At 39.0% G+C, this 26,260-nt stretch overlaps 1 protein-coding gene across 1 annotated transcript in view; it reads right to left on the bottom strand.

Moving 5' to 3' along the window:
- The window catches only part of LOC150086835 (cuticlin-3-like), a 111,579-nt gene extending 92,333 nt beyond the window's left edge, over window positions 1–19,246 (bottom strand). The window contains exon 1 of the mRNA XM_090371609.1: window positions 18,966–19,246. The gene's annotated coding sequence lies outside the window, so the exon portion shown is untranslated. The remainder of the gene's footprint in view (window positions 1–18,965) is intronic.
- Window positions 19,247–26,260: the final 7,014 nt, after the last annotated feature.

The following is a 26,260-nucleotide window of genomic DNA, read 5'->3' as shown; positions in this document are numbered from 1 at the left end:
AATTATAGCTTACTGTCAGATTACACAGTGGTAAATCTATCCAGGACTAAATGGCTGAAGAAAATAGTGCATAAGTGTGCTTTTAAGTATTCTCTCGCTTGTCGTTCCGTTTTTTGTGACATTTTATCTAATCTAACATTAAGTACGTTTGGAGATTCACCTTCCTGTCCACCCACGCCACGATTACTACAAGCTGTCTGTTGCTTTTGCATTGTATGCATATCATTAATCTTTCTTGGAATAACCTTCTGCTAACTGGTTCTAAAGCGATGACTCAGGAGCATGTCAGTTGTTTAGCATTTAAATGAATGTAATATGCTTCGACGGGCTGTCAGGGTGGAAAATCTGACAAAATAAATTCATTGACTGATGTAGCCAGAAGTGCTGTTTTCGCTTACAATTTTTGTACCTTTTGTGTGATGATATCTTCACATCATAGAGGTCCATCATTTATCTTTATTATTAGAAAGTTTATTTAAAAAAATGAGATAGGGAGCAGACTTATTGTGGCACACGTCAGATTTCACTGAAAAAAAAAAATTTAGAAAAGTTATACCAGAGAATTTAAATACAGTACTTTAAGTATTTAGAAATTTCTACGTTGGCCTCTTAGGTTACACTGTCCGACGCACACAAGGAAAGTTTATTTAATAATCATCTATTGTAAACACCGCCATTTTTTTTTCATATCTCTTAATTGCTGGAATTAATTTATGGAAGCTTACATGTTCTCGTGGTACTTGGCCTAGTTTTATTGCCGTAAAGGAATCTCCATGCCTGATGAGCTTTTTCTATGACATTAATGTGCTTATTAATAAATCCCCCATATCGTGAAGTTTAAATGATCTTTTCCTTATCTTCTGTTTCTGTTTAATTGTCAGGATGATTGTATGACAGAAATGGGATAAACTAATGAACATCTGTGTTATTTATACTAAGACGGAAATATGTATGGGCATTGACCACATAAGACACAGCAAAGTTAAGGAAAATTAACACTGACTTTATGAATAGTGGAAGTAAGAAAAATATGAAACACCAGGTGTTTGATGGCATATTATTTCCTGTAATGAAAAAGATTGACTTCTTTAAGCAGATGAGGAAAATATTTATTCATTGAAAGTGCGTTTATTATGAGAACTTCTGTTAGAAGAAGAAATTCAACAGGCGGTTGAGGATCGTTCACTAGCTCTCCCCCAACCCTTCTCTCTCTCTCACTCTGTATAATATCTTCCACTCACATAATTCGTGGTATCGACTGCAAAGTGAAATACTGAAAGTAGGCATTGTACTTTAGTTCAATAGTTTTGATAAGAACAGGTGGTACTGTAGCGAGCGTGCGACTGGGAGAAGTTAGTGAATGACCTTGACTCTCCCGTAGGTTTTTTCCTGGCTTTAGCTAGTATATAAAGCAGTTCAGGAAGTGTTTGATTTAAAGAATAAAGTATATTTTAGAACTAGGGTATACAGTAAGATATAAAAGAAAAAATGTCAATCAATATACAATACAATAAGATATCTTTGCATTAGGAACATCTCCAACCATAACTTCATGCGCAGTTTCTACGCTACCACCCTCGTTAGTGCACTGTCTCTATGTAAGGGTAGAGCAGGGTACTACAACATTCCGCATACCTCTGTTCCACGCGAAGAATGAGCTGGAGACGTGATCTAAACAAGTTCCAATTGGGGATGGTCGTTGGAGCCAGGTTAGTAGGATCGACTATCTCCGACACTACCGCCTTTGCCCGGTGGTGTTTCGTGTATAATCAAGTGTGGATCAAGTGGAAGAACCACAGCTAGAGTTACAGAATCCAACATGCGCTGTTCAGCGGAACAGACGTGTCACAGTGGTGGAACACTGACCACTCAGTACAACGCAGTGGCACTGGCAAATCCTAATGAATTAATTAATAAATAATAATAATCTTTGAGGAAGGCACTCTGAATACTCAGAAACAAGTCTCGACAAAGTTGTTCAAGACTAGACTGTAAAAATTAAAAGCTTTTCGATTTCTTTACTTGATTAAATTCTTTGATACGTATCGACGTTGAATAAGAAATTACGAAATGGTCTCTGGGTAACTTTAATTTTCACGCCATTTTAATAAAAGCTGAATAATCCTAGTTACGCTTCTTCAACCAACGAGATTCATTCCGTAAAATAATGCAATCGATGGTCTGGCGTCTGTACTAAGAGTTTATCATAACGTAGTTTGGTTGAAAGTCGTACCAGTCTTTTTAAAATACAGATCACAGTGATCGTAAACAACCTCACAGTCGCTAGATTGACCTGTAAAATACTAGTCGCCAAGCCGGATTTCTTAGTCCATTGCGACCTGTTTGTCAAGCCACGTTTACTCAGGGCTCAAGGGTCTCTTCCCTATACCTAGGTCATTATTTTCAGAAGTGCCTCTGAATCCATTTTCATGATGGATAACGCTTTTCCAAATGGAGGTCAAAGTGAAGATATTCTTCGGATATGTGATTGCCACATCTCTTGGACTTGAATCTATTGAGGATGTCTGGGATATTTAAGGAGTTGAATTAAAATTAGTATGAGAGATGTTTGGCTGTAGGAAGAATCTTTAATAAATGGGTCTATTATTGGCCCTTGGTTTGTAGTTATAATCCCAAGATTATAATTCGTTAAAATAGTGACATTTCTTTACAAGTTTCATATAAAATCTTATAATAATATTCTTCCACAAAAGATTTGATAGAATTCCATCAAATACATATTTTTCTGCTATCTAAGATTATATAGTTTTAATTTAACTTTTGATGGTGTACTAAACAGAACGATCATAGCCAAGCAGTCATAGACACGTTACGATATGAATAACGAAAATTTGTTAGTTAGTGGGCTTTGTTTAATAGGATACTGAACTCCGTTGCGCAGTTATCACAAGACTACGGCTGAGCTGGATTCTTTATCCAAAAATGTGCGCTTATATAATTACTTAAACAGATCTACAATGGCAGGCAAAAACACTGCATCACCTTAAAAAAAGTAACATTTTTAGTGCAGTATAAGATGTTGTTTGATTACAGTCATTTTGTTTGTCGCAAAGCAAAGATATTGCATCAGATAATGCTTCTATTGCATCATACAGTAATTGCATCAGCCGTTTCTATAAATACGCCATTGGAAGGGTATACACGCTCATTAGTTATCCTGTTTTGCGGAGGTGTAAGCATGTCTCCATATGTTCAGTTGAAACCAAGAAAAAAAAGTATAGCTGTTGCTCGTCCCAGGAAGGACTTGCTATCGCTGATAAAATAGGCTGCCACCAGTCAACAGTATTCTGGGTGCGGAAATTAAAGCGTGAAACCGGTGATGTGAAGAGAAGACCTGGATCAGGCCGTAAGAGAGTGACAACGCCTTCCCAAGATCGATATTTGAAATGGCTATGCCCTCGTAATCGCCATGCTACTGCTCCTGATCTAAAACTAGACTTTGAGATGGCCTCTGGTATTGAAACAAGTGCACGAATTATCCAAAGACGGCTTTCGGAATGTGGTCTGTATGCCTATCGACCCAAGAAGAAGCCTTTGTTGACAAAACAAATGAGGAAGAAGCGACTTGCTTGGGCTAAAACGCACGTTTCATGTACAAAAGAGCAATGGGACACCGTCATCTTTTCTGACGAATCGAAATTCAACTTGCATGGCTCGGATGGGAAGCGATATGTTAGAAAACGAAAATCGGAGGCATAACATCCTGAATCCATAACACCGACTGTAAAGTTCACAGATGGTCTGGGGATGCATAACAAGCAAAGGGCTAAGGCGAATTAAGTTTATTAACGGAACGGTGAATGCAGAAACCTACACTTATCTTAGAGGAGTGTCTGAAACTCGTTATTAGGAATCGCCACATAGACGTCCAAAACTGCATTTTTTAACAGGACTCAGCACCTTGCCACACAGCAAAATTGGTAAGTTTTATGCTATTTAGATTTAACAACGAGTTTCTCTTCTTGTCTCATAAAGCATGAAACATACACCAATTTTTTTCTCCCTTAGTCATACCTCAGAAATGCTGGCATTACAGTGTTGTACTGGCCCGGAAACAGTGCAGATTTGAACCCTATTGAAAATTGCTGGTACATACTGTCGTCTAAAATTGCTCAGAAGAAGCCAACAAGTAAGATTCAGTATCAGGAGAGCATTGTAAGGGTGTGGTACCACGAAATTGGGCAACGATATATCCAGAAGTTGATTAACTCTATGCCAGATTGTTGCAAGGCTGTAATTGCAGCTCGAGGAGAAACAACAAAATATTGAGGACTTATTTTGCTGATTTATAGTACATAATACTATTACGTTAACTTGTCATTTCAGTTTCTACACTTAAATGCAATAAAATGTAAGTTTGGTTGTCATGATTGCCATTTGCATGATTTCTCATATTTCCATTAATTACGCATTTTACCCTTTGGGAAAATATTTATGGTAATTAATAAAATAAATAAATTTTCTGTTTATACTCCGGGACGACCAAACGGTCAGAGGAGTTCACAAGATAGACAGGTTACAAGAAACAGCACCGTATTCAGTAGTCACGGGCTTGAACCCCGGTCACTCAAGGCACGTGTACTTATGCACCCATATCAGGTGGAGTCTTTTAATTGGATTTCATTCACAGAGATATATATCCCATCTAACAAATGCATTTCGAACATTTCTGCAACCCACAATGCAGCGCAAAACACATTATTTGCAAAATTCGCAAGTGATGTAGATATTGTCCGCCACTATAATTACTTAATACCTATTAGTTATGGTAGGACCTTTAGCATGGTCTAACTTGAGGATATGAGGGCCCTAGGTTACAAGAAACAGCACCGTATTCAGTAGTCACGGGCTTGAACCCCGGTCACTCAAGGCACGTGTACTTATGCACCCATATCAGGTGGAGTCTTTTAATTGGATTTCATTCACAGAGATATATATCCCATCTAACAAATGCATTTCGAACATTTCTGCAACCCACAATGCAGCGCAAAACACATTATTTGCAAAATTCGCAAGTGATGTAGATATTGTCCGCCACTATAATTACTTAATACCTATTAGTTATGGTAGGACCTTTAGCATGGTCTAACTTGAGGATATGAGGGCCCTAGGCAAAAGTATTTTTGGGCCCCTGTAAAAATGTTTATTATTAAATGAGATTTAATATTTTTGGATTAATAATAATGATAATAAATGAATAGGTTTTGGTGCCGTTTTGTGAAGTCATGGCGCCAATGGTAGCGTGTGATTGTAATGTATAATTTTCGGGTCGCGGATAGGTAAAAGTCGGGACCCCTGGAAAATGTCAGACACTGGTGTATACAAGCATTCCCACACAAGTAGCAATAACTCGGTTCGTGCACTTATCTAGGCTTCAACGGACTCATCGATGGTAAATGAAAATTGTGCAGAATGAGTACGAAGGTAACTCTTAAAGTTTCCGGAAGAAGGCGTTTTGTGCGGCCGTAATCGCCGAGGAAGAACAGTTGGCATCTCCTTATCCGTATTTTTAAAGTTCTCTCAGTGGCAGAGGGTACTATGGTAGAATTTTGTATTTTTTGAATTGTAAATAAAAAATTTTATTTTATGATTCTAGGGGACCGGGCCCGATGACTTTACAAGCCCTAGTCAATTGCCTTGTTTGCTTAAAGGTAAGATGGGCCGTTAGATAATTACTTAATATAAAATTAATACAATTTTTAATATATATAAATAGAAAAATAACTATTGTTTTAAATAATAATCATTTAAAACGTTGAGTTTATTATTGTTCTGAAAACCACCTTCTCCACGACTCAGGGCGGGTGCACACCACACATTTTTATGATGATAACGCTGCCTACTACATGGCAAACTCCCCAAATAACAACAAAATTTGTTGAGCAATAATTCTCAGAGGTCGAGTTGATACCCGTTGGGCATCTCGAAAAGAGTACTTCTCAAAAATAATTCTCCCCTCGATTCCTCTGTTATTTAAATTAATGGGTGATATATTTCTGTTTTACGAAGAAAAACATTTTAAAATTACGATTTTTGATTTTATGCGCTGTAATTTTTCTGCTTCCCAACAATTAATTAGAACAAATCGGCACAATTCCAAGTTTTCTTCTGATTGCTTCCAACCCATTAGAAGAAAAATTTTGCAAACAACGGCCCCCATAGCTGAGTGGTCAAGCACTTGGGTACAAAAGTGCGCGTGCTTTGAGTGACAGTGATTCAAACGGTGTGGCTACTAAATACGTTAGAATGTTTTCTCTCTCTCTTGGACCAAAACATTATTCGAAAACTCAGATGCTCTGCAGAAATGCGTGTTCTCTGAATTTAGTAGTAACACAGGAAAATACTATAACTGGGACATTTCCAGGCTCAATGAATCATGCAATTATCTGATAGTTATTAATTTTGCTCTCTAAGAAGTGTGACACAAGATGTATTTACGAAATCATTCGGATTTTGCACATCAAGTCATACTATAATATAAGGCCTTATATTAAATTATAAAGCACATACCAACAAGCTGGATATAATGAAAAGATAAAACCACATAGGCTCACTTTTATATTGGTATCAGTAGAATCTTTGAAAGAGGACAATAAATGATGCCGAAATTTGACAAGCTCGAATAAATTGGCCAATTATCGATCATTTCCTTTAAAAATTATCAAAAGTGCAAATTAAAATTTCAGTATGAAAATCAACATTAACAAAAACAGTCAGTTTTTTAAAAGTAATCGGAAAAACGTTCGAACCCTTTTAACTCTGAATACAAGTAAATCTAAACGTATAAAACACTGTCATATTGGGGACACCCAAGAACGAACTCATTTGCCCATGTGAAATATGTCTATACAAATTGCGTGTATTCTCTGGTAGATTTGCGTGTTTTGTTGGACGAAAAACCCGAGTTTCTGGGCAGGAAAAAATTTGCTATCCACTCCTAAGACCGACTAACTCAGCAACACTGTGAAAAAAAAAAAAAAAGCCCATAAATGTACCTCGAATCACTGACGGGATTCAAACCTGGGCCCTTTCAACCCGGGGTGGAGATTGTGGTGATTATAACCGCTGTGCTATCCGCGCAGACGAAATCTAAACGTATAGGAGACTAAGTGACAAGGAGGGTGAATATTATAACTATATTTATAAAAAATACCTTATGAAAAATAGACTATATAAAAAATATGTTACAATAATTAATTACTTATGATTTACTTAGTGATGATATTTTACATAAATAACAGGAAACCAAAACATATATAATTTGTTAGCTTCTTTGAAGTAACAAGAGATGGATTGGATAAAATATACTAAGATTTTAATAATTGGTGGTTATTAATAACAGGTTAGAGCGGATGAAGACCATTTCCAAATACACGATTAATAAAAGTTTTCAATATAATACAGTCATAGGCTTCATTGACATGACTTGACTGGAAGGGTGTTTTATGAACCTTTTGACCAGTGTGTGAGCGTCCATTTGCAGAAAAAGTCTAGGGTCTTAACAACATGGATAGTAGGTTGAAGGACTGTTATTTCAATTCCGTTTGGCTGTAGTTCCCTTGTTTGGTGTGGGTCTGTAGCTGGATATGTACGTAGGTTTCCTTCACTATTTTTTTTTTCTCGAACTGAAAATATGTGGTATTTGAAACATGTTGTAAACTGCTAGTAGTACTGTTCAGCTTAAAGTGCAGTAGTAGGAGTAGTAGACGTGAGTCTGGGTCTTCCGGCATCGTGTGAAGATCTTGCTCATACTCGCTGTTCATTTACAGTCTGAATTTACGTGGCAAGACCGATAGTCGACAGTGTCTAGTTGCAGACTTCACTCTCTACAGCCTGGAAATGAACTACAAGAGAAAGAACAGCGATACATTTTATTTTTATCTGCAAATAAGGCTTGCGCGTGGGCGTACTTAGACAGGATGAATCTGGTTATACGAAATATTTCGATAAAACAACACCAATTGGTATCATTATAATTATCGTTCAGAATTATTCCGTTCATAGTAATTTCCTTCTAAATGAGCAATTTTAAGTATTTCTGCCATTGCAATATTTCGTTATTTCTGTATGCACTTGAGATTATACCGCTAGTCATCGTCCTCCTTTTTTTATAGTTAGTTTTAGCTATTTCTGGATCAGTGTTACTTCAGGATTTATGCGCCGCATTGCTTATAGATTTTCTTTTTCGTTGAATTGTCTCTTTCGGATAACATCCATGCTCTTAAGGCAATGTCCTCGTTACTGTTCAAAGTAAACACTCTGTTCCCTGCTAAAGAAACCTGCTCTTTCTGTTTGTATGCGGTTAGAAATAGCCCCGATGACTCGTATCCTCGTCTTTTCCATTCCCACTCTAACCGAAGGCAAACTTTACGGTCATACTTGTGCTAATGACCTCCCATTAAGAGTATTTATACATAAGAAACGTGCATTTAGCTTGGGCCAAACACAATTTTCTGATATACATAACGTGACTTAAGAATTCTTCACTTTTGGATGTCCTTAGGTCACAGCACTAAAATTACGAGCAGTCATATCGAGAAACTGAAGTTCTCATTGTTTAATGCACACGGCGAGGGAAGTAGACCATTTTTTAGGCCAGAGGTTCCCATCCCCTCTTTTTTATTATTATTATTATTATTCGCTACACATAGCGGTAATGTATTACAATGTCTCAACAAATAGATAATTATATTAAATTGTAAACATTTAATTTAAATTGGACTTACGGAATTTTAGCGATACTATTTTAAAGTTTTGTAACGAATGTGCCGCGACATCCGAGTTGGAAGCTTCCGTTTTTAGGCTTATTTTGATACGCCTAGAAACTTTGACTCAATTCCTACATTCGTCAGAATGTAAGACGACGTCACTGCACTGTCATTTCACCCAACATTGCGGACTACTCACTTAAGATAATGCTGCGACTCCCCATGATCCGCCGATGACCCTGCAACTCTCACAAGAATGGAATGCAGTATTTCGAGCCATTCTTGACAGCTTAATAAACTCGACTTGGGAATATATCGCAGTGAGAGTAATCATATCCTGTAATGATTGAGCCAGGAGAGACGTTTGATGGGATATCAGCTGTGAAAAATTATCATATGTATTGCGCAATAGCAAAATTTCTTTTGTACGCTTCCTTTTATCTCTACATTTAATGGCTTTGTTTTTATATAATTTAAGAATATAGCCATACTAAACGAGGAAATCAAATTGCCCTTCTTAGAAACCTTCACTTCTTCTCCTTCACACGTACGATTTGAAGGGTGAAAAAAAGGACATAATGCGAATTTCGTATCTTCGTAGATATGCAAACTATGATATGCTTGTAGTTTTCATTGAAATGTCAATTTGTAGATGATATGAAGATAAGGAAAGTGGTCAACGACCACTGTCAAGCCCCTTCATTACTTGAATATAACTTGATGAATCTTATGAAATACTATTGTCCGTTCTACTACTACTACTTTTCCTAGTTCTACTACCACCCTTCCCCCCCCCACACCATCTCAAAATAAATTTGATATGGGGGAAGGTTAGTTAAAAGAAGGATAAGAAATATCAACTTTTGAGCTTGAAGTCGAGTAAGGGTTGCATATACCCAATTATTTTGAGGGAAGTAGGGCGGGAATGCATCAGACTGTTATGGTTAGTAGTTTGATGTTCTCCAACACTTTATCTGCTGCTCTATCTTGGATATGTGACATGTATAATAGAAATTTTACTACTAAATCAGGCTTAGGTGTGCACTTCCGGCGCGCGCACCCTGTTGCAGCTAACGACCGAATTGACACATCCGGGTCAAAGCTCGATGGAACGACGAAGAAGTAATGATACTTACTCGAGCAGAATTAGATCTGAGCAAGAATTATCCATCGGCCAGAAACACTAATCAACTGCTACAAATGGTCCTCCCTCACTGCTCAGTTCCATTAATTAAAGCACGAAGGAAGATGCGGTCGTATGCCGATCTACTACAACAGATGTCACAGGAGGATCATGACTTGGAGAGGGTGGATGAAACGAGAGGATCATGACCTCTCTTGCCAATCAAGTAGCAGACCACTACAAACACTGCTACTGCCAACATCATGGCACCAATAGCCGAGGAAAAAGTATAAAAGAGCTCCCCTCCTGAGCAATCAAAAACACTTCTAAGAGATGCAATTATTAGATCTCTAACGGCTCCCCCTGACACGGCACACAACCATGGAGTGTTCAAGAGCTTCTTGCTGAAGCTCTTGGTGATAGGCTTGACATCAGTGAGCTGGACCGATATATTTATACTGCCTGACCTTACTGTCAGACGTCGTGGAAGAAGGAGGGTGCCTCCAGCAGAGAATGAGAACCAAAGGCAGTCCCGAAGGCGCATACATAAGAACGAATATTCTAAGACCCAAAGGCTGTATAACAAAAATCGGAAGAGATGTGCTCATGCCGTCTTGGATGATGATGTTGATTCTCCCTCTTCTGTGGAGTTTTCCGAGTTCAGGAAGTACTGGACTAACATGTTCCAGTCTTCGGCGGACTCTTGGAGGCCTAGATATTCTCCTTCTATCTCCACTGACGATAAGATGCTCAAGACTGCTTTTCAAGTCCATCACTTCTGAAGAGATCAGAGCCGCTTATCCCGCTCTCTCTCTCCGCCTATCCTGGGCCCGACGAAATCTCACCTAATCAGCTTTGAAGTATTTCCATTCAGGTCGGTATAGACCTTCTGCATATTTCTCTTTTACTTTATACTCTACTCCAATCTCTTTTTAAGGCCTATACCATCTTGATTCTTAAGAAGAGCAACTCCACTTCGCCTGGTGAATATAGACCTATCACTGCGGCCTAAGTAGTGGTAAGACTATATCACAAGATATTGACTAAGAGGATTATGAGAATTTTCCGCTTTGACAATCGCCAGCGGGCCTTCATTCCCTCCGATGACTGTACGGAGAATATACAGTATACTTTCTCCCTACCATTCTCCATACTCGGGCATATCACGGCTAGCCGACTCAATAAATTAGACCTCCAAGTCCGAGTTGCTATTAGAATATGGCTAAGGCTACTTAAGGATGTGCCAACAGCTTATTTCCATGCTGAAGTAGTTGTGGAGGGGGAACGGCTTGGCATCATCACAGAAAGGACTTAGACCTCCATATCTGTCTTCTATTGTCGTTTATGAGTTGGATACAAGAGTTGTTTATTTGAGACTTTAGCAGATCATTATGCTAACACACTACATTTTTTACGTTTATACAGTAATACTCAAGATATGTTTACTTTAAATTAATAAAATCTTTTTGACTCTTTCCCTTACAGCAGATTATTATATAAGCTGACACATACTTGGATCACTAGCAAGATTTAAACATGATAGATTATGGTATGGCTACACGTTTAAGAGGCAGACGGTTGTAATTAATTGTTCCCACCTCAGAATGGGTTAATGTTAGAAGTGATGGAAACCCTCGAGGGATCAGTGCTGGATCTGCTCCTGTTTCTGATTTTCTTAAATGAGTTTACGTCGAAATTAGAAGATGATGTGAAGAGCGAACAGGAGATTGGTCAATTACCACTGCCAAGCAGTCCTCCTTCAGGATGACTTGAAATGAACCCCATGGTCAATCCTATGCCAGGTATTTTTTTTTTTACATAATCCTTCCATTTAAAACACTTTTTCTCGCTTATGTCTTTTTTTTTAAAGCTTCTAAGACAGTTAAACGTGAACGTAGCCCACCTTTTTCATGATTTTTGGTTTTGGGAAAGGGATGATAGAGATTAAATTCTAGGAATCGTTAATCGTGCGATTTTATATACTTCATAGAAATCGTTTCCGGTGCAGGTGGCGTTTATTTCATATTTAACTCGAACTTTTAACAATCCAGCGCCTAGCTATTCATCGCTGCATTCGCAACCGACCATGAACAGTCAGTAATCGGTGTCTTCTGTGTGCTTCATTCCAACGTACATCAATAAAATTTTGTTAATAACATCATTATTATGCTAACATACTACATTTGTTACGTTTATACAGTAATACTCAAGATATGTTTACTTTAAATTAATAAAATCTTTTTGAAAATTTTTCATTCTTCTTAAACAACAAAAAAAAATCGATGAAGGTGTGAAAAAAAAGCGAACATAGTACATTAGTATGCAGGTTTCCAGCTTTCATGCAAATCACTGCAATATAATAATGATGAAAATTATTACACCAAAATTATTACACACCAAAATAATAATGAAAATAGCCCCCAAAAAGAGGATTCCCATTTGGGGATTAATTCAGGCGGCAGAGGGTTGTGATAAATAGTTATTCCTCAGATTGGGTTGATATAGGAAGTGGAGTTCCCCAAGGATCAGTATTAGGACCACTGCTGTTTTTGATTTTCATAAATGGCATCGATGAAGGGACAGAGGGCGTGATGTATAAATTTGCAGTTGATGTAAATTTTGGGAGTAGTTAATGATAATCGCCAAGCAGAGCTTCTTCGGAGTGACCTAGATAGACTTCAGGGATGGTCAGAAAAGTGGCAGCTATGCTTTAATGCGGCAAGGTTTACACCTGGGGGAACAGTAACTCCAAAATAACTTACACTTGGCGTAACTTACACAAAACAAAATACACTTGGCGGAGTTGAACTAAAGCCAATAGCGGAAGAAAGGGACTTGGATATTACGATACGGTCAGACATGAAGTTCTACGAGTATTGTAGACAGGTTGCAAGGAAGGCCCATGATGTCCTATCGATGATTTATCGAACATTTGCTAGTAGAGATAAGGACGTCATAATCCCATTATATAAGGCTTTTGTTAGACCACACTTGGAATACTGTGTTCAGTTCTTGAAAGGGTGCAAAGACGAGTAACTCGCCTTGTTAAATCGGCAAAAGAGCGTTTTTCGTATGAGGAAAGACTTCGAATATGTGGGTTGCACATCTTGGAAACTAGGCACCTTAGAGGAGATTTGATTGAGGTGTTTAAGACTCTGAGAGGCATAAGTAAAATGAATGAGGGCGAAATTTTCACGGTTATATATGATTCTAGAACTAGGGATCATAATTTCAAGTTATGAGGGGAGATGTTTAGGCTAGATTACAGGAAGTTTTATTTTAGCCAGCGAGTTATAAATTACTGGAATAAGTTGCCTACATGGGTGGTAGAGGCTGACAGTTTGGGGGAAATTCAAAGGTCAGAGTTGGATAAACGCATAGGTTGTCTGTTTCCTTTTCTTTTATTATTTTTTATTTATTTTATTATTTTATTTTTTGGCTAGTGCAGCATAAGCACTAAGCACTGGCCATGGTGCAAGAAAGTGCAATTAGCAATGGCCATGGTGCAAGAAAGCCATAGGCTTTCTTGCACCATGGCCATTGCTAATTCTTAATACTAGTACTAAAATAGCCTCCAAAACGCTATAACAATAGTGTATAAAAATAAAGGAAAGTTTGCCCGAAATGCATCGTTATTCATTTGATAACAACGCAATGCATAGTCATTTGTCTAATTAGCACCGTGCCAAGACAATAAAAGACAATGCTATCTTTGTTGTAGGTGCCGGTTATTTTGTGTGTGTCGGAGTGTCTTATTTTCAGATTACCCTTATCATATTTTTCCCGTTATGGTCCTAATTTATTTCCACGTTGATGTATGCTAACAGTTCAGTGGTAACCTTTAAAATTCCATAGAAGAATCTAATTATTGTTTCTTGGGGAAATCTTGGGGAATCTTTATTGAAATACGTTTTCTCCTTTGAGGGCAGCATTGGAATGTTATGTGAAATAAGCTGTCAGATGTTAATTACGGCTGGTTTTCCGTTAGGCAGGGATTCATTCATCAGACAATACCTTAGCCCTGTGATAAGAATAATATTTGTCCAACGACTTCTTCCAATAAATAAAGCTTTAGTAATAAGTTTTTTATGCAACGTCTCTCCGTTTTGTGTGCACGTGTGACAGCCACGGTTAATTATCCTTTAATAACTTAAAGATGGATTCCAGTGAAGTGAAAAAAAAAGGAATGTAACCGTTTCCAACGCCCATCATTCAAGGCTCATTGGTTAGAAATTTACAGCTAAAGTGAATAGCTTTTATAATGAACATTCATACGTAGGTCACGGCCATGGGCAACGGAAGCGTTGGGATGTCTTGTTGCACAATAGAGAAACGCGCTAGTAAGATAGAATGAGAACAAAAGAATTTAATAATCGACTTCGGTGCTTGTCTGTAAAGTCACTTGTTGATTGCCAATCCAAGGTTTATGTGCTCATTCGTATTTTGGTTATGTACAAGATTCGCCGATATCCTTTCTGTTTAAAAATGCACCAGAAAAAGAAAGTAAGGAGTGTTCAGAATAAATAGGAAATCCTGCAGATACCGTTAACATAACCGAGTAGTTTATAGTACTAGGTTATGTTAAGTGAAAATCTTGTAGCAACTCTGTTTTAGATACCAATATATAACCAATATTATAATGACACGATATGTTTTTTGTATGTCATGTCGTAGTCTGTAATAAATAGGCCGATTCGCGATTAACGACCATTCTTCAGCACGATTTTTCTATTAGATGACTAATTGTATCAAGCAGGTTTCAGCTTTTGAAACAGATAAGCTTTCAGTATTATAAGATGTCGTCTACAATGTTGAAAATGTTCCCGTCTGAAAAGTTTAAAATATTTCTTTTGTCTTGTTCCATCACAAACAGAACAAGTTTCTCTCAGCGAAAGTGAGTGACAATTCTAATATATGCAGTTATTTCGGAATTTAACCATAAATAAACTACATCCTAAACAGTTCTTGTTATGAAGGGTCGGCTGTCAGTGTTCCGTGACCTATCCCGCGATAAAAACAATAATAGCGTAAAGTTTTTTCTGTGTTTAATATGTAATAGTTTTCCATTCATTTGAGCAACCATTCTAAGGAACCAGTATCAACAAAATTTTTGTTGCCGTGTACGAGAAATACTTATACACTCCAACTCGCATTTTTGCTTTACGCTGTCCACTCAAACCTCCTAAAATAATAGCTGTTTGTGGCCCAAGTAAAATGACTGTTCAAAATAAGCAGTGACAACACGGCTGTTAAAAAAAAAAAAAAAAAAAAAAAAAAAAAAACTGATAGTTACATTCTCTCAGACTTCTTTATAAAACTCTAGCGAAAACAGTAAAGGCTTTGTGAGGCCGCCTTAGCCGAGTGGTCAAGCTCGCGGGTGCATAAGTTTACGTGCCTTGAGTGACCTGGGTTCAAGCCCGTGATCGCTGAATACGGTGCTGTTTCTTGTGTTCTCTCTACCTTGTGAATTTCTCTGACCGTGCGGTCGTTCCGGAGTATAAACAGAAAATTTATTTTATTTTTTATACCATCAGCATTCTGGTTTTGTTGAACAGTGGCGCATGAGCGATCTGCTGCTGACAGGTTGCTTATGTTCTCCAAAAGCGTACTCTGAGTGGCTTTTTTGTGGAAGAATTGAAAGACTCGTGTACGGAAAACTCGTTGTTTTTTTTTTTTTTTTTTTTAAGACCTTCCTGAGATATCTCACGTGAATTTTGATACCATTCCTTCTTTTGTAGTAAGATCTCTTCATTTTTTTAATGTTAGATATAATTATTGCTTTATTTAACAAAGATTGATACAGTATATTGTTTCGATATTTTAGTGTAACAGGGTTATGCCTATTCCAAATAAAGCTAAACTCTTATACACTGGTGTTCAAAGAAAGTGCATCACCCTTTAAAATTGTAATTGTCGTCCGAATAACGTATGTATATAGCAATATTTCTTACAGATTGTATCAGTTAAAATTGACACGCGTAGGTGATGACGTAATATTGCATCAGCTGTTACTTTCAGCTATATAAGCACGCTCTGCAAGAGATGTAGTCATTCCATGCTTGTGTCAGGATGGCGAGTTACGTGCAGTTGACACCACAAAGAAAGAGTGCTATTGTTGCTTTACGTGAGGAAGGATGTTCTTCCCGCCATATTGCTTATAGAGTGCCTTGTAATCAGTCGACATCTTTCAAGACGACTCTTCTCTTTGTCATCGGCGAAAAGTGTAAGTAGGCACTTCTGCAGTTACTTTAGCTTCATTTCTGCATTAGAGGTTCGACAGTAATGTGTTTACATTTGTTACAGGTGAAAAAATGGTTGGAAGAATGGTCCATTACAACTGTTAGCTGGTCAGGAAACAGCCCGGACCTGAATCCTATAGAGAACTGTTGGCATCGTGTGGAATCTGCAGTTGCCAAAAAGAAACAAAAGACCCTTCGTGAACTTCAGGAAGCCATAATTCGTGTTTGGTACCACGAACTATCAGTTGATTATCTTCAGAAATTGATCATGTCAATGCCTCTAGGATGCTGCTGTCATCAGGGCAAAAGGCGGTTCAACTAAATATTAGTTTGCACCTGGTGAACTTTTCATTGTTTTCCATTTAAAATGATAAACTGAAGCAAATTGAGGACTTCTGATAACATTTCAGCCATAATTGTCGTGGTTACCAAAACTATTGTATAAAGGTTGCAAATGCTCATTTTGGAATATTTTGAGAGAACCTGTCAAATATTACTTAGCTTTGCCTTAACTGTTAATAAATATCTTTTGTTTATATTTCTATTTGTGATGCTAGTCATTAATGTAACATACCGTCGCGAAAAAAGGGTTAGAAGTGTGAAATTCCTAGGTGATGCATTTTCTTTGAGCACCAGTGTACATATCCGACTTTTAGCCAGCTCCTGTTTGTTCTCTCCTTTAAGTTGATGGGAAGGATATGTAGGTTATTTTTTATTATTTTTTTTTCATTCAAACCTTTTAACAGAGTTTTTTTTTTCTTGCAGGCTTTAAAAATGTTTTGTTTATACTCTGGCACAACCACTAGGTCATAGGGGTTTGCAGTTAATCATTTCAACAATATATACAATCGTTAACCGTATTTAGCAGTAATGCGGATTTGAACCACGGTCCATTCAAATGAGTATAAGTTAAACTAAATGTAACAAGGCATCAAACGCGTGTTCTGCTGCACTTTCATTTGACCACTCAACTAATCACACTTGTCTTTTGTACCTTACAGAGTGCTAAGACATTCTATGTTAACTTGTCTTAATTTGGGGACTTCAAGAACATACCAAGCGTAAAACCCTAAGATTAATTTGTACTCCCTTTCTGTTTTTTTATACTCCGGCACGACAACCAAGTCAGTTCTCTTTGGCTTTCAGTGCAGTATTGATTGCTTCTCTAATAAAGGTTTGGAATTGAGAGCTCCGCATATGAGTTAAATATCATTAATCCTCTTTGACACGAGATTTATTTTTTCTAATGACGTGGCACAAAGCTCTTTTTTTCTCTGTCAGTTAGTATTCCTCGAAGATCGTGGTCATCATTATTCCTTTGTGTTTTACTAGTTCCTTTTCTGTGTAGCAATATTGGGTTTTTTGCATGTTGTGTTGACAATCGCTGCTGCTCCTGCGACATAGCGGTTTTCCTGGAGTTTTACTCAGCAGATCGAGTATCGGATTAATCACTTCGTTGCTTATTTCAATTTCTTTCGTTTAAACCAGGGGCGGCCAACCCGTGGTACTTATGCGACTTGCGGGAAGTGCAGCTCTTGTTAGTGGCACACTTCCCAATGTGGAAAAAATTATACAACCGATTTGAAAAAATCATAAATGAACCTAAACACGTAGAATTTAAATGCTATTTTTATTTAATATTAAGATTATTATGATCCGAGTTTCAATAACCTAAGATTCAGATTTACCACCTTTTAGCAATAATTTAGTGCAAGGGCGTTTGTGCGCTAATCGTGACATCGATTCTGTAAGGACGAACATTTATTCATTAACTTATATGAAATTTATTTATAAATATAAAATTTTTAATTTTTATTACAAGCACTTTATATATATTCCTTTACTCAGTTAGAAAGTTTTGTTTCGCAAGATCAAACAGGGTATGTTCCGGCAGTTTCAGCCTTCTACATATGGGATCATTCTGCAAGATCCGCAGCACTGTTTCTTAGAACAGGACTGACTTTGCTTCATAAACACAGTTCAGAGCAACTTCAGCACTCGATTACACTCCTCTGTCCCTTGAATAAACTTTCCTATTCTTGTATGCTTATGAAATTGTCGCTGCTGTTTGTCTTTATTTTTAATAAGCTACTTGTATTACGTGATTCCTGTCGTGAATACATGGCAGTGTTTGGCACCACTTTTTTAAGCAATCCTTGAAACATACTTCTGTATGCCGTCTGTAGGAAGCAAAATAAAGTTTATTTCGCTAAATTATAATTGTTACTCTGTGCATTGGGGAATGGCAACGTAGTGTTTGAAGGAAAAGTCCAGGTTGGTTGTTCTTTGTGATACCTTTTAAACAGAACTGTTCCGAGAATTAAATTCGAAAGTAAGAAATGATAAAATAAGATTAGATAGACAAGAATAAAGTGATTGAAAATAAGGTAAAAAAATTAATAATGAGAGAGAAAAATGTATACAGTATAAATAAATAAACGAAATATATCTTTAAGATTTTTTTAAGCGAGAAAATGTTTCGACTAACTTTAGTGATTAGTAAAATAACTTTTTCATATCTAAAAATTAATGATTTACATATATGCCGATTTCTTATACTGCTTCGTTGAGGAATAAGTAAAAATGTCTAAATCATTTTTTCAGAATAATTAACCGTAATAAAACATAATTAAATAATTCAGGCCTCCCACAAATTACTACAAACAACATTATTTCCAGCGGATAATAATCGGTGTAGTGTCGGCGATAGAAGGTTTCACCCCTTGGTACTTTTATTATTAAATAATGAACAATAAAAGAATTTGTTGTATTGTTTCCTTCACTTCCATTAAGGGTGTTAATGCAGACAAGTGCAAGGACAGTATCTAATCTGACAGAACTGTGGGAACTTCAAAAGGTAAACAAATAACTCACCTGACACGCCCTTGGCATTTATCGAGAAACAGCTGAAACACAAATGATGGGTAGTCTTAAGTCTAAATCTTTCTGAAGGCCTTTCTTTTACAGTCCCACTTGATGCTCCTCATTCAGGCCTTCTCTCCGCCGCATCACCCGCCGAAATGGGGTAGCACGGAAGACGGGCAGCCACTTGGATGGAGAATATGGGTCATACGTGTGACCATGTCGGGGGAAAGGGGGGAGGAAGTAGTGGCTGAAGGGAAGAGTTTCACTTTCCAAAGCACATCACCGTTAATGCGACCCTTAACCTACCACCTTTAACGGTGCCTGTTGGCGGCCCGTGACATCATCCGTTTTTATCCCCACTGACCAAGGTTCCTCACGACTAGATAACGAAGTTCCGGAAATCAGCTACAAATGAAGTGGCGTGCCGCGATTGCGTTTATCTCCTCCCTATCCCTTTCCCCCAATTCTCCCACTGCATCTTGAAAACGCAAAGGGAAGAATGAAGAGCACGTGGTGCGTCAAATCCGGGCAATTCTTCTTCGGTGATAATTTGTGTAATGAGCGGAAGCCAGGATCCGCTTCAGAATGACGAATAATAATGCTAATCTAATGCAGACTGTAAGTTGAATGTTTAATCTCATGGCATTGTTGGAAGGGGTCATTGTCGTCATTATCTCGGTATAGTTGGGGGTCTGTCTATCAGTATGAGATGATAATAACAATAAAAGTTAACCACTTCCCTTGAATTCAAGGATGAATGCGCTGAAATAACTAATGGCTCGTGAAACAGGGCATTAACCCCCCTTATTACCGAATTCAGAGGGAGATACTTTTAGTCCGAAACGATTTAAAATAGTGTACTAGAAGAAAACGTCCTTTACGCATTCTGTCGGTATTTCCCTACTGAAACTTGGCGTATACAATTAAAAGCGAAGTTTTAATAGGAAATAAATATTCTATATGAAAAAATTATACAATATTTTTCTCTTTTGAAATAAAATTTATAATTTTGCAACCTGCATTTCAACGTTTCGGATTATTCACAATACCATTATCAATTACACCGATCTACATTTTAAGAAAAGTTCTCGATATTTTATTGCTGTTAAGAAATCTGAAATACAGTTTAATGGAAATTTCGACAGTTACTTGAAATTTGCTCAATTTCAGGAAACTTTAGACATTTCATGTATCACGTCAAAAATTTTACAAATAAGAAAAAAACGAAAATATTAGTGGAAGTGCTTTTTTATTTTGTATTTTAACAGATTTTACAAATTGGTTATTTTTATAGAAAAATACCGATAAAATACTTAAAAATAGAAAAATTAAAGACTACAATCCTCCTGTCAAACATAGATGGTAGAAACTGGATTTCTTATGCAATAGACTGGATTAAACCTGTGACTTTTTGACCATTTCTGGCAATTAGTTTCGGTGTCTGTTTCTCTTTTTAGCTTTCAGTCGGTAGTCGTCCATAATATTGACATTCCATCCTCCTTAGTACTTTTTTCCCCATTCCATTTATATACCGATGCTATCTTTCCCCCTCCTCTTCACTTAAACTACCTAAATTTTCTGGGAAATAGTTGAAATGAGAGTGCAAGAAATGTACTTAACTCATATTGCAGTAATTTTCTGAGCTTCTCCAGAATATTACTCATGATTGTCTCATAATCTGGGTGTTTGTTTCCCAAAAAAATGTGTACTACGTTTTTAAGGCCAGTTCAAGCATCCCTTTCAGTTTGGTCCATGGATTCTTTAGACAGAGTTAGCACCAGCTTGTGGATTTGAGGTCCAAAAATTCCGGCTTTGATTATTTTCGTATTTAAGCAATGGGAATTTAGTGCAGACATACGTCAAACAATTTCTTTCTTTATTCGGGACTTGAACGAACTATTTCATTAAACACAGTATCAAAACAGTACTTTGTTTTGATCTACTAGTGGCTTGTCTTTAATGTTCTTTGAACCTGTTGTCAAAGACTGTCTTGGTGGCCACACTTTCCTTTCCCAGTGTTCACTTCTTGCCCGACTGTCCCATTCGCACAGAAAGCAATATTTTCTAAAATTGGAATCGTTCTATGGTTTTTCATGACGCAAATTATTCGAACCGACCTGAAACATGCAAAATTTAAACGAATCGCAAAGGGACCTTAAATGATTTTGAGCAAAAGTAGTCAACCAAGTAAGTCTTCCTTGATCTACCAGACCAAAAGATCCTCCATTGGATCAAGGGCTGCTTAAAAGATAGGAGCCACAGCAGTCATAAATGTGCATTACTCGGGGTTGATGAGAGTAGAAAGTAATATCTCTTCGGGGATCAGTGTTGGAGCCACATATTTCTCAGCTTCCTTAATGACATTGAGGGAATGCAGGGGAGGTTGTCAGAGTTCGATGATATTTACTGATAAGAAGGATAAGGTATAAGGTATGTTAGTGTCTAACGGCTCCTGGGATTTCTCCCATCTCCGCGGGTGTACATTGTATCGGGGCCAGAGATTTGAAGTGTGTGTGGGGGTCATGTGCTGTGTATTGTGTTGTGCCCTTTGTTCCTCCGGTCTATTAGCCGCCGAGCCCCTAGTGGGACCCGACGTTACCACACCATGCCACGGGGAGGCTGACCGGGTGTACCACTGTAGCTAGAGTACTCTGGCGGGTCCTGCCACCTACTTTCCTGGGATTTCAGTGGCTAGGACCAGATTTAAGAATGAGATGATCGCTGTTTCTTGAGCAACGGTTGTAATTTTAACAGAGCGTAGGGTTGTTCGCTGATAACTTGTTCTAGGGCCAAATAGGTCGGGCAGTAATTTTGATGTTTTTAGATTTAGACCTGTGGGGGCATGAGTGTGTGTGTATATAAAAATATATATACACACACACCCACACACAAATATATATATATATATATATATATATATATATATAAACTAAAAAAAAAAAAAAAATATAAAAATATAAATATAAAAATATATATACACACACACCCACACACAAATATATATATATATATATATATATATAAACTAAAAAAAAAAAAAAAAAAAACGTTGTGCAAGAGAAAAGTAAGGGAGGAAGGCAAAAAGACTGGAGGGTAGGAAACAGAAGAAAGGGGCCAATAGAGAAGATGGCCCCTGATGACAGTGTGGCATGCCCAACGCCTCACCAGAGAGAAGAGTGGGGTGGCGGGTGGACGAAAACCACCTCCCCACAAAAAAAAAAAATAAATAAAAATAAAAAATAATAATAATAAATAAAAAAAAAAAAAATCATTCTGTAAGAGAAAAATAGGGGGGGGGGAGTAAAGAACGGATGGCAGGAAACAGAAGAAAGCGGAAAAAAAAAAAAAAAAAAAAAAATGAGAGTGAGATATACCCCGCAAGTTCAGGGTAGGTACAGCTAGCACGGCCAGTCAGTTGCAGCCGACAACTTGCTGGAAATCCAGCAGTGTGAGTGCTGCTATGGTGGATGGGTCATGTTCAGTAAGGTCTAGTTCAGGTGCCGTCATTGGGACTCCATTTGGTGAGTCTTTGTCGCATCCAGACTGAAGGCTGGTCCAGTAGTCCATCAGAACGAACAGTGGGGGTGGTCAAAACCTGGAGTCCAAGATTAATGGTCAAGTCCAGGGATCGATGCTAGGCCTCTTCTTGATGAGATGTGTCACGTCTGGTCGAGAAAAGTTTGTCCAGGAATCAATGATGAGGAATTTGTCAAAGTATGTGTGGACCCTGTCTTTGATTGCACTGCTGGTCAAGTCTTGTGCAAGTTGGTCCAAGGCATTAGCATTCATGGCTCAATGATGAATAGCAACAATTGGCAGTCATGGTTGTTATGACCTATTGATTCGGATACTAAGGTGGTGGTAGTGCTTTCTGCCTGGTAAATAAGTCCATTGCAAATTGAGTCAGAGCTCGGTAAGTTTCTTCATTCTGTAGGGTGAGGTGTTCTTGATTTTGGTAGTTGAAGCGTAGTTTTGTTATTAGGATCCTCCTGAAGTCCTCGTAGATTTCACAGCTGTGGGCAAGGTGCTCCCACGTCTGATCCTCTCCACAGTGGCAGCGGGGTGAGTCTGAAATTCTGAAGTCATGTAGTTTTTTCTGGAAGGAGCCATGTCCAGTGAGGAGGTAGGTAGCATAGAGTCCTGGTGAAAACCAGACAGGTGTGAGGGGGTAGAAGGCCCTGACATCAGGGAGGAATCTTTTGGTGACAGCGCCTTTAGTTGATGTCTGCCATCTTTCTTGCCAGGTGTCTGTTAGATGTTCATTAAGTCTCATCTTTTCAGCGTTTCTATTATTTGCTGGGTCAGTGGTGAAACCTGCACAAGTAACTGCTCTTCCTTTGGCTATTTGGTAGAGCAACCCATGACGAACAATCTCCAGGTCCAGTGGAAGAGATCCAGTGAGGACCTGTAGCGCATGGGTGCTGACAGTGCGACAAGCACGCGAGGACAGAAGAAGAAGAGAGCGCTGGATAGTTCCTAGGCGCGATCTGTTTACTACGGTATTGGCCTTCTTGTACCAGACTCCAAAAGCATAGGTGATAACCGGGATGAAAACTGCCTTATAGAAGAGTGACAGCGTTCTCTTCTTTAAGCCCCAGTCCTTCCGGGCAACTCTTGAGACTTGGGCAGCATACTTCCTGATCTTAATCCTGAGTTGGTCTAGATGAGGAGTGAAGGAAAGGTTTTTGTCTAAGATCAAACCTAGATATTTAAGCTCTGTTTTTAGTTTTACTGTAACACCATTGACCTTGATTTGGGGTGGTCTTCTCAAATCAAGGGTGCCTTTTAGTAGGATCGAATTGGTTTTCTCTGGGGAGATCTTTAGGTTGTTATGCTCTGCCCAAGCTTGAAGGGTGGAGATGGCCTGGTTGGCAGTTGCTTCTAGTTGGGTTCTGTTATTGGCAGAAAAGAGCATGACCAGGTCATCTGCATAGGCCTGGGTTTGTACATTGTTGAGTTTGGTGTTCAGGAAATCATCCAGCACCAGATTCCAGAGGAGAGGCCCCAGGACAGATCCCTGAGGGCATCCCCTGAAGACTGGTCTGGAGACACTGCAGTGGGGAGCAGACACGACAACTCGCCGGTCCTGGAGATAGGTCTTGATGCATCTATATAAGTTTTCTGGGACATGCGCTCTTCGGAGTCTGCCCAGGACGCTGGGCCACCAGAGGGAATCGAAGGCACCAGCAAAGTCAAAGGAGATTAGTAGAAAGTATTTGGAGTTGCAGTTGGTAGCAGCTTCAATGATTGTTTCCAGTGCATCAATCGTGGAGCGTCCTTTCCGGAAACCGTACTGCTTAGGTGAGGAGAGACCAGCGTCATTGTAGTGGGCTTCTATTCTATGGGAGATCATCCTTTCGAGAAGTTTGCTGAAGACTGGCAGCAGTGCAATGGGCCGGTAAGATTGTGGCAGATCATGTGGTTTGGTTGCATTCTTCAATATAAGTCTAAGGATTGCAGTCCTCCATTGTGTGGGGAAGAATCCTTGGTGGAGACAGTGGTTTAACAGGTTGAGTATTGTAGTGGGAATAGGTTCAATGGCCTTCTGGACGATTTCTGGATCGAGCATGTCTCTGCCCGGAGCCTTCTTGTTTCTGATTCTAGATGCAGCTAAGTTGAGCTCGGTTGTGGTGAAGGGTTCTTCAATTGCAGTTGTGTGATATGTTTCATTTTCCATGCAGAGCTGTAGCTGTTCCGGTGTGTGTGGGTCAGCAGGCTGCTGAAATGTAGCGTCTAAAATATTATTGATAGTATCTTGCCACGATCTGGTATACAGTCCGTTCGGTAATTTTGTGGTTGATACGACCTCGCCTCTGGGAAGCTTGTTAATGGTCACTTTGTACACAATCCCCCAGGGATCGGCGTTCCCTTCAGTGCTTACCAGGGCTTCCCATGAGCGCCTTTTGCGCTGTTTTATTGTTGTGGTATACTGGTTCCTGGTCACTCGATATTGCTGCAGTAAAGCCTCTGTTTCTTCTGGAGGCCATGTTCTTCTTGCACGTTGATAGCGTTTTCGTCGGTAAATGACTTCGCGTCTAAGAGCCTGGAGTTCAGGTGACCACCAGGGGACAGCATCAGGTGTGAATCTCTTCTTTTTGATAGCCTTGTTTGCAGCATTACTGACGAGCTGTGTAATTGCACATTGATGCTGGTCTGGGCTGAGGCCGCTAGGATTGAAGCGGCTGGCTGCACTGGTCAATTCCTCCTTAAAAAGGTTCCAGTCAGCCTTATTCAGGGCATATCTTCTTTGTTGAGTTCGGTTGGTTGGTTGTGTGACTAGTGAACGGTGTAGTTGGAAGGTTAGTACCCTGTGGTCAGAGGTGGTCCAGTCCTCACGGACTGTCCAGGAAGCAAGGTGCTGAGCAATGGAGCTTGAGGCTAAGGTGATATCTATTGTAGCTTCCCACAGGGTACTGGAGAAAGTTGGCAGGCAGTTAGGTTTGTTTAGAATGACCAGGTTGCTGTTAGACAAGTAGTCCTCAAGACGTTGGCCATTTCTATTTCCTCTGTGATTTTGAGTTCGGCTGTGCCAGGCTGGGGACCTGCAGTTAACATCAGCCCCTATAATGAGTTTAGCATTTGGCATTTGTAGCTGGATGGTCTGTAGATATCGGGTGGCAGGAAGAATATCTTCCCCCGGTCGACAGTATATCGAAACTAAGTAGAATTGCCCCAGTGGTGAAATTACATGGGCGCACACAGCCCAGCTAGTACACAGATCAGTGATTTTGGTGACAGTCAGTTCGGGATTGCGAACGACGATCGCGGCCCAGGGTGTGTCACCATCAACCTGGACCACTTTAAATCTTAAGGGGTAGCCTTTTACCTCCTTGTTATGAGTGTATGGCTCCTGAAGCAGCAGCACATCTAAGTTCTCTTCATCTGCCTTTTTGACCAGTTGTGCAGCAACAGCCTTGGCCCTCTGAGCGTTATGTTGTGCTATTTTCACAGTGTGGGTATTTAGGTTTGGTCTGTTACTCCCCATATTCTATTCTTGATTGTTGAGCACTTCTGGCTTTGAGATAAACTGGGCAACTGCTGTCACGGAGCGAATGGTTGGCTGGCACTTTTAGGGCCTTGCAATTGGCACATGTGGGAGGTTGAGACTTTTTGGGACATGTAGCGTATTCATGCCCCATTTCGGCACAGTGGCCACAGGTGGGAAGATTTTGCCTGCACGTGTGCGTGGTGTGGCCGAAACGGCAGCACCTGAAACATTTGGGGACGGCTACATGCTCCCTAAAGCGGTGGCTGCCCCAGTTGATGTAAATTCTTGTTTGTTGGGAGAGGATCTTCCAGGCCTT

The sequence above is a fragment of the Mastigoproctus giganteus genome, chromosome 4 (assembly GCF_048544385.1).
Source record: "Mastigoproctus giganteus isolate SK-2022 chromosome 4, ASM4854438v1, whole genome shotgun sequence".
Lineage (NCBI taxonomy): Eukaryota > Metazoa > Arthropoda > Arachnida > Uropygi > Thelyphonidae > Mastigoproctus > Mastigoproctus giganteus.
The sequence above is the reverse complement of the archived record's forward strand: the minus strand, read 5'-3'. Positions and strand labels throughout refer to the sequence as shown.